Source organism: Canis lupus, chromosome 34 (assembly GCF_003254725.2).
Source record: "Canis lupus dingo isolate Sandy chromosome 34, ASM325472v2, whole genome shotgun sequence".
Classification (NCBI taxonomy): Eukaryota; Metazoa; Chordata; class Mammalia; order Carnivora; family Canidae; genus Canis; species Canis lupus.
Window position 1 is genome coordinate 29,326,357 of NC_064276.1, and position 10,495 is coordinate 29,336,851.

The window sequence follows — 10,495 nt, forward strand, 5'->3', positions numbered from 1 at the left end:
AAATCGAAATTCTTGATCTCCACCTATGTCTGAATCAGAATCTCAGCTGAAGGCCAGGAATCAGTATTTTAACAAGCTCTCAGATTACTTTCACTGATAGTTGGTATATCAGGTTTGCTTTTGGTTTTTATAACATATAAGAGGCATATTGTGGTATCTAACTGTGGTTTAATTTGAATTTCCCTAGTGATCAATTAGGGATTATTTTATGTCCTTATTTGGTAATACATTTCTCCAAAGTAGTTGCCCATTTTTTAATTGGGTTATTTGTGTTTGACCTAATAATATATTCTAGGATCAAGACACATAACAGATATATGATTTAGAAATATTTTCTCCCAGTCTCTGGCTTTTCTTTTATTTCCTTAACATAGTGTTTTAAAGAACAAGAAGTGCTTAATTTTGATAAAGTCCAATGTATTAATTTTTCTCTTATGAATTATACCTTTGGTGTCATATCTGAGAATATTCTTTTTTAATGCAGTCGAGTATCCCACATTTGGGGAAATCGCAGGGGTCAGCACATCCTCAGTGCAATGGATAAGCCTCACCCTCGGAAAACAACCTTCGTGATCATGGTATCTCCCCTGCCAGGTGAGTATTCTGAGAAAATTTTCTAAACACAAGAAGAAAAAAATAAACACAAGATAAAAAAATAAACACAAGATCAAAAAGATTTCTCCCTACATTTCCTTCTAAAATTTGTATAGTTTTATGTATAAATCGCTGATCAATTCTGAGTTACTTTTGTCTATAATAAGAAGTATTGATTATGGCTTATTTTTTAGAATGTGAATAATTTATTGTTCCGCAAATCGTATGTTCTAAATGCCTCCACTTGTGAATTGGTGTTGCACCTTGTCTCAGAATCAATTGGCCACATATAAATAGGTCTGCTTATGGAGGCACTATTCCTTTTTAACATGTAAAAAACATTCTGTGGTGCCCAAGTGACTCAGTCAGTTGAGCATCTGACTCTTGTTTCGGCTTGGGTCATGATCGCAGGATCCTGGGATCTGCCCTTCATTGAGCTCCATGCTGAGCTGGGAGTCTGCTTAAGATTCTGTGTCTTCTTATCCCTCTACCCTTCCCTCCCCACTCTCTCTTTCTCTCTCTCAAATAAATAAATATATCTTTTAAGAAAACGCACACACTTTCCTAGCTCTCAAGTAGTACAAAAATAGGCCACAATATAGATTAGGCCTACTGAACATAGTATAACTGACAAACAAAAATTGTATCTATTAAATTGTTTAAGTTGATTATTTGATGTACATGTATATTGTGTTGTAGTCACCACAATCAATTTAGTTAATATATCCATCACCTCACATAGTTATCATTTCTTTTCTTTTTTGGGGGACCGGGGAGCGGGTGAGAACACTTTGGATCTATCTTCTTAGCAAATTCCAGATATACAGTGCAGTATTGTTAATTAAAGTCGTATCACTATGCCTTGTTCTCCAGAACTTCATCTTGCATTACTGAAATTTTGTCCTCCTTGATCAACATCTCCCCATTTCTCCATCCTCCCCAACCCCTGGCTACCACTGTTCTACTCTTTGTTCTATGAATATGACTGTTTTAGATTCTGCATAGAAGTGTAATTATTGCAGTATTATCTTTCTGTGTCTGGCTTTTTTTTTTTTTTTTTTTTTTTTTTTTAGTGTATTGTCCCCAGGTTTATTCATGTTGCAAAAGCAGGATTTACTTCTTTTTCAGCCTGAATAATATTCAAGTGCATGTGTGTATGAGACAGAGATCAATTGATGGCCATTTAATTTGTTTCCATATTTGGTTATTGTCAATAACACTGCAGTGAACATGAGAGTGCAGGTAAATCTTTGAGATACTGATTTAATTTATTTTGGTTGTAAACCCAGAAGTAGGATTGCTGTATCATCTAGTAGTAATGTTTCTAATTTTTTGAGAAAACTTTATACTGTTTCCATAATGGCTGTACCAGTTGCCATTCTCATCAGCTGTGTACAAAGTTCAGTTTCTCCACATCTAAATGCTTTTTCTGCAACTATGTAGATAATCATATGCATTTTTTTCTTTCATTTTCTTAATGTAGTATATCACATTGATTGATTTGTGTATGTTGATTTATTCTTGCATCTTTAGGATAAGGATGTTATTGATGTTGTGTGATCTTTTTAAAGTGCTGTAAATTTGGATTTTTGTGTTAGTGTGCATCAGGGGTATTACCCTGTAGTTTGCTTTTCTTGTGTTGTCTTTTCCTGGTTTTGGTATAAGGGTAATGCTAGCCTCATAAAATGAGTTTGAAAGTGTTCTCTCTTTTTTTGTTATTTGGAAAGGTTAAGATGGATTGGCATTAATTATTTGAATGTTTGGTAGAATTTCCCTGTAAAGATATCTGATCCTGGACTTTTTTGGGGGGTAGTTTTTTGATTACTGATTCAGTGTAACTATTTGTTATTGTTCTGTTCAGGCTTTCTATTCCTTCTTGATTCAAGATTGGTAGATTGCGTGTTTCTAGGAATTTATGCATTATATCTAGTTTATCCGGTTGTTAGTTGGCATAATAATAGCTCATTACTAGTCCTTTAAGGTCTTTTATTTCCTGAGTCTTCCATGATAATATTTTTAATACCTAAATTATTTATTTGAATCTTCTCTCTTTTCTTCTTAGTGTATTAAGGGTTTATTGCTTTATCTTTTCAAAAAACAAATCAGTTTTGTTGATTTTTATTTTTTTTTTATTTTTTTATTTTTATTTTTTTAATTTTTTATTTATGATAGTCACAGAGAGAGAGAGAGAGAGAGAGAGAGAGAGAGAAAGAGGCAGAGACACAGGCAGAGGGAGAAGCAGGCTCCATGCACCGGGAGCCTGATGTGGGATTCGATCCCGGGTCTCCAGGATCGCGCCCTGGGCCAAATGCAGGCGCCAAACTGCTGCGCCACCCAGGGATCCCTTGATTTTTAAATATTGTTAATGTTTTTACTTTTGTTTTTCCATTCTTTATTCTATTTGTTTCTTCTCTGATATTTATTTCCTGCTTCTGCTAACTTTGGGGTAAGTGTGTTCTTCTTTTCCTAACCCATGAGATGTAAACTTAGGTGAGGGCTTGTGAATGTTTATATGCAAAATGTCAAATATATCTCTGTGAATATTAAAGACAACTTCTGAAGTCTATTGTATTCATGACCTTTCATTAAATATATTAATTTCCTCTTTTCCTTAAGAGTACAAATTTAGTCTGACTTTCCTTTTTATTAAAATATGACCCCAGCTTCTACTTAGATTCTCCTGATCATTTGACCACATCATTTTCACCATAGGACTCAAATTGTTACCCTTCCTTTGACAACATATTGAAGGAAACTGAGGATAAAATGTTAGAGTTTCTAACCCTCTATTTTAGAGAACACTTTGATAATATGATTGAACTGCCTAGAAGTAATATATATTTATCATAGTACTTAACTTGTTTTTATCTCTTGAAAGAAGGTATATTTTTCCTGTCAGAATCACACATTAGATATGTCAAGCCATTGATAGAATTAAAAAAATCATTTCGACTAAATATAAGTAGAAGTATTTTCCTCTGAAGAAAAAAAAAGACTAAAATCCATGATAAATTCGAACAAATAATGCAAGCAGAAAAAGTCATTCACTTTTCTCTTTTTTATAACCTATAATTAAGTGATGTGAACTCTGGATAATCAATTGATTGGGAGACTACTATAATCATCATGCCTTAGCTTTTCCTCCTCCTACTCGAATAATTAATACTCTTGAAACAAAAGCAGGACACTGCAATGATGATTTCAAATATTCTTCTATTGTTAAGATACCTACTATAGCATAAAAATGATGAACAAAGCATGTAATTGAATTTGAATCTCTTATTTTTTGTATTGTACAGAAGCAAGTATTTAAATTTGAAACTAGAAATTTCTCATATCATTCACATGTAAAATGTTGCTTTTCATTTAAAATTGAACTATTCTGTATAACATTTCTAAATATTGTCAGTTGTTTTTCTTTTAATATTTATATTGACACACATAATTAGGTTATTAGCCTTTTACATTTGAATATAATTGGCTGTATTTTGCTTAATTCAATTGTTCAGACAGCTTTAAATAATTGTATATTTTTTATTTTGCTTAAATATTTTGAGAGAGAGAACATAAGAGAGGGAGCATGAGCAGGGGAGAGTGTTAGAGGGAGAGGAAGAAGCAGATTCCCTGCTGGGCATGGAGCCCCATGTGGGACTTAGTCCCTGGGATCATGACCTGAGCCAAAGGCAGATGCTTGGGCAGTCTGCGTGGCTCGGCAGTTTAAATGGATGATGAATTCATGAGAGGTAGGAAGATGCAAGGTTCACTGAAAGACTTCTAATAGATTAAAAAACAAAACTCAGTGAGGAAGCTGCAGGAGAGGCCTTGTGACACTGGATCCTGGGCAGTTGTCTCTGTGCCTTGATGTGTACTTCCTTTTAATTCAACACACGTGAAAGCAACAGAATTGAAGGTTTGTCAAGAGTCTTTAGGCTTCTAGAACATATATCTAAGTATCAAACATGTAGGGCTTGCTAGAGTTAGAAGCCCTTTGTTTCACTTAAAAAATATACCAAGTACCTACCATTTGTCAAGGCACTAAGAAAAATGCACAAAAATTTTGTTTTGTCTTAAAGGGCTGGGGACAATAAATCAATCAGTAAGCTATGTAATGTGTTAGATGCTAAGTTTAGTGAAGAAAAGAGTTAAAAGAATAAAGAGTGATAGGAAGGATAGATGTGAGAAATTGGCTTTTTAGCAGATTGATTAAAGAAATCTTCCCTAAGGTAACATGGAAAGCAAAATAGTTGAAGAAGGTGAGGTAGAAGTCATGCACAAACTCTAGGATCAGATGTTTCTAGAGAGAACATCAAATACAAAGTTACTTCGGCAGAGACTTCCCTGGTAAATTTGAAGAATGTGTATGAGGCCTACACATCAGACCTGAGTGAACAAGAGAGTGGTTAAAAGTAAAGTTGGACAGGTAATGGGAGTGTCAATTTCTCTGAAGACTTGTAGCCTTTGCAACAGATTGGGCTACTAACCTTGGAAAAAGTGATACTGCAATGACAGTGATTGAATTTCAAACTAGCCTAGAAGAAAGGATATTTAGAATCTTGTTGAATTTAATTAACATCGAAGATGTAGAATCTAGGACCAGGAAATCTAAGTTTTAGAAAACAAAATATTATAGTTACTGTTAATGTCCACTGTACATGTCTTCCTGCTGGTATATCCTTGTGCACCCCTCCCAAGAAGCATTCTTAATATGAACTGGGTGTTTATTATTTATCTATATTTTAAGATATACTTATAACATAAACAACATATACAATTTTTAAACTTTTTTAAACTTCACATATGTTCTATGATTTTAACCCTCATTTCTATATATGTAATATATATATATATAATATTCATTTTCATTTTTCCTGAGGATTCTAATTTTTGAACACACCACAGGTTATTTACTTATACCTCTGTTGAGGGGCATTTAGTTTATTTCTAGTTTTCCTCTATTATGAATGATGTTGATATGGACTCTTTTTTTTTTTTTTTTTTCAATTTCGTATCATCTCTTTGTTTCCGAGTGCAAGAATTTCTCTAAGGTATGTATCTATGAGTGTTTATTGTTAAGTCATAAGGACATGTGCACATGTGCATTTTTAAACTTACCAACATTCATTTCACCAATATACTCTACATTGTAGGACAGATCTACTTTTCTCAATCAGTTTTTCTGAATAGGCTCAAGATTATAAATAGAGGGGACAATTTTACAGTTTTCTTAACTGCCCCGTGCATAGCTTAAACATTATCATTCCTGGCCATTGCCCACCAAGCGTTTACCACATCTTCAGTTAGACGTCTACTTTTTTGAGATTTCAGATGCCTATTTAATGAATGTGTGTTACAATTCTTTAGTTTTTGTATGAGTATAACCCATCTGCCTAAACATCTGGTTTGTCCCATAATGTGTGGAGAACACACCAGTTTGCTATATTTTGAAATATTCCCTAGATCGTTGTTGGCAAATTTTTCTTGGAGATTTTTTTAAGTTGAGCATAATTGACATATAATATTTTGTTAGTTTCAGGTGTATAACAAAGTGATTTGATAATTATATGTATTACAAACACTTACCATGTGGTTACCACTTGTCATCAGATAAATTCATTAAAATATTATTGATTATAGTCATGCAGTATTCTTCATCTCCATGACTTACTTATTTTATAACTGAAAGTGTGTAACTCTTAATCCCCTTCACCTGTTTCACCCATCCTCCTACTCTCCTCTTCTCTGGCAACCACTAGTTTGTTCACTGTACTTATGAGTCTCTTTCTCTTTGTTATCTGTTCATTTGCTTCGATTTTTTTTTTTTTTAGATTCCACATATTAGTGGAATCAAAAGGTATTTGTCTTTGTCTGACTTATTCTGCTTAGTATAATATGCCCTAGGTCGATCCATGTTGTTGCAAATGGCAAGATTTCATTTTCTTGAATGGTTGAGTAATATTCCATTGTATATATACCACATCTTCTTTATCCATTCATTTATGGATGGACACTTAGATTACTTCCATATCTTGGCTATTGTAAATGATGCTGCAATAAGCATAGAGATGAATATTTTTTGAATTACTGTTTTAGTTATCTTTAGGTGGTGATTCTAAATGTAGTCTACCTCTGATGAACTTTGGGTTTATCAATTTATCTGTCTCCTCTGCTGCTCTTTTGGCTGCCTGTTTGGTGTCGCTGGCTCTATCAGTTCTCTTTTCTTCATTCTTATATTACCTATGTATAGATTCACCTATTTTATTAAATCCCTCATGTAAATGCAACATTAATTTTAGTCAAATGCTATTCCTTTAAGATCATATGATACTTATAGAAAGATAATCTATTTTATTGTTTTATTTTATATTGCCCCTAGTAGTGACTAATTTTATATGGCAAATAAAATCCAAAGTATTTTGCCAGATGATTTTATTTTCCTTAAGGAGATAGATCAGAAGAAATAGAATAAATCTGTATGCAGGTTATCCAAGGTGGTAGATGAGTATTTGATCTAAAACAACTTTCTGAGATTTGTGAAATACCTGAAGGAAAAGGTATTTCAAGAGCTCTTTAATATTCAAGCCTAAACCTGACTTGAAGAGATTTGTGATAGTCTAGTCAGGATGGAAAATATTTTACATATGTAGTATTTGGAAGATTCAAAATTGGGAAAGTTTAAATTTACTTAACAAAGAAAATGTTAAATCACATGTGCCTGAGATGGTGATTTGAGAAAAAGGAAGACAAGATCATGGAATAGATAGATAGACCTGAAGAACTTGGTTAAATCACATTTTAGGACCAGTAAATAGAGGAAATTACTTTTAAAAGGAGTGAGTAGAGTTGAGACCCTCAAATTTTTAAACCTGCTTTACTTTGCTTCTGATAAGCATATAAAAAATCAATTTCTATGAATAAAGAGAATGCATCCTAATAACACTTTCCAGAAAATCCTTATCGCCAGATCCAGAATTGTTTTAATTTTTAATGCCAGCGTCGTGGCAGCAACTGAGATAAATAATCTGTTGTGGAAATTTCAATGAATATTTATAGCCAAGTATTAGATAGTCTGAGTAGACTTCTGGTTTCAGATACTCACTGTTACTGTAGTCAATAGATTATAATTGGAGCTGTCTACTGAATAGCATATGCATATTTCATGCCATCATTTCCTTCTCTGTGTATTAAGTGTGAGGCTTTGCCAGCACATAAATTACATTCATTACTGTGAAGATAGTAGATAGGTTTGAAGCCGTTTGACAAACAATAGAGCCCATTTTCTTACTATGAATTAAGACCTAACCAGGTAATCATCAATTCTCAATACCAAAGGCAACAGATACAATCAACAATATCAGTAATGAAATTTCTTTTAAACAGTCTAGAGTTTTATCTTCTCTTATTTTGTTAAAAAAAAGTTAGTCTTATCATTGGCATTTGCCTAGTACTATGATGACAAGAATAGAAGAGATCTTATATACTGTGCTTCCCTGCATACAAAATCCTTTTAGTATGTTTTGAATCTGAACATTTAAACAAGAAAAGAACATTGATATCTATGTAGATTACATATTAATCATAATTGTATTGCTATTTTAAAACTAGTTTTATAAAATGGATTGTAGGTATAAGTTATCAAGTAGATTCATGTTCTTCACATTTTATCTAAGAGCTAATATAGGAAAACTGTAAGAAGCATCTCCTTTAGCAGTGATATTACCAAGATAGGAAACTAGAAAACTTTCTCAAAAGGAACTGTATAGTTCTACTTTAAAAATCTATTTTGTATTGGTTTTTTAATAGTACCATTTATTTTATATTTGTATTAGCTTCCTATTTCTGTTCTAACAAATTATGGCAAAGTTAGTGGCTTAAAATAACACAAAAATATTGTCTTACAGATCTTGAGGTCAGAAGTCAGAGATGAGTCTTATGGAGCTAAAATCAAGATGTTGGCTGGGCTGCATTCTTTCTAAAAGATCCAGCAGAAAATTAGGGTTCAGAAGCTACTTGTATTCCTTGGTTCCTGACCCCTTCCTCTATCTTCATACTCTATCCTTCCATTCCAGCCTTTGCCTCCTTTGTCATAACTACTTTTTTCGGACTCTGACATGCTTGTTTTTGGTTTCTGTATTTTGCTTTGTTTTTGTTTTTGTTTTTGTTTTTATAGAAACCCATTGTGATCACAGTGGTTTCACATCACATCCACTCAGATGATTCAGGATAATCTCCCATAATTCTTAATCACATTTGCAAATTTCCTTTTGGTATGAAGTAAGATGTTAGGATTGTAAGGATTAAGTCAGAAACATTTGAGGGGGCTGTTATGCCATCTACTATAGTATCTGGGATCATTCCAGCATTTCATGACAACTGGCAATGTGTGTGTGTGTGAATGTGCCCGTGTGTGTGTGCATACGTAGCAGAAGCAGTACGTCACATCTGTCAGCAGGTATTCATTGAGGTCGATAGGTGTATTATTATTCATAATCATAAGAAAGGGTTAACTTTCCACAAAGAATAAAATGTCTCCTTGTCATTTGTTGCAAAGGAAAGACTGACAATTAAGCAATACTTTATTTTTCAATCTAATAGATACGGTTATTTTTAATGTTTTGTGGATGTGTCTCTTTTATTCATTGTAAAGAGTGAATTTTCTGTTATTTCACTGAAGCACTGAAAACATATGGAGGCGCTGCCTCTTAACTATATCTAGGAACAAATTATTACTTCTAAATAGTAATGGCTCTTACCTTCAGAACTAGAATGTTCTTGTTCTCTTTCTCTAATTTGCAGCTCTAAATGATCCAGTTTTGGAAAGTGCTCAAAGTCTCTAATTTGAAGTTGGTCCCTTAATATTATTTTTACCAAAATCTTTGCAACTACTTAAAACCTACTGCAAAGCAAACTTTGGAAGTAATATTAATCTCTGTTCTTTTAGGACTATCTCAGTTGCTTCTCAAGAAGTTCTTTCGGGAGATTTAGGAACTTCCAACAAGGCAGATATCCAAAGCAGTCTTACTCATTGGTTGTTTATATTCTCATTTTTTAAAGTGAGGTAAACATACTTCACTAAGTTTTACTCTTCAGATACACTGTATTTTGCCTTCAGACTGCTTCTCATTTCAACGTAAATCTTCCTTGCATGTTTCCAAATTTGAGTGATCTGGAATGAGTATTACCTTTTATTTTACTACAAATGGACCTGTAGTTTTTTCTTTAAAGACTGATTGATTTCACCTTAAATAAGAGTTTTGTATCAATTGCCTTTCTCATGAAAGGAGTTCTTGCAGTTTACTGCAATTTAATGGTATCTGTTTTCCTTTCTTCCTTCAAATTCAGGATATCACTGAATTTGACAAGAGAAAAATCTCGCTGTTTTGAGAAAGAAATAGCAAAGATTGTAAAGAGTAAGCCCCCGTCTCCCCCGCAAAAGATAAAACCGTGAATTTTATTGGTTAAAATAAATTGCTAAGTAACATTGATAATTCTTTTAAGAATCTGGGCCAAAGAAAGTATAAGAGAGGGAATTATGAAGAAGTGGGGTGGAGCTGTGAAGGAATAGTGTGGGGAAGCTGTGTTTCTTTGTTTGGCTATTTGACATTGTTTTAATTCAATTGGTCTTTTTTAATTTTGTGCTTGATTTGTATTGTTACACTGTATTTTTGGGTGAGGGAGATATAAATCATGTTCCAATTAGAATTAATGACAAACTAGATGAATAAATTATTCTTAAATAATATCTGTAGAAATGAATAACACAAAACCACATAAACTCAGAAAATTTATTGTTATTTATTATTAGCATCACATGAAAAGTGGATTCAATGAGTTTCCTAAGGAGATTAGTAGAAATGGGACAGGATCTTGCGAGAAGTCGAATTAACTGACCTCCATATTTCTG

At 33.1% G+C, this 10,495-nt stretch overlaps 1 pseudogene; it reads right to left on the bottom strand.

The window, feature by feature from the left end:
- Positions 1 to 474: 474 nt before the first annotated feature.
- On the bottom strand, positions 475 to 602 carry LOC112646020 (U1 spliceosomal RNA; annotated as a pseudogene).
- Between the last annotated feature and the right edge of the window lie 9,893 nt (positions 603 to 10,495).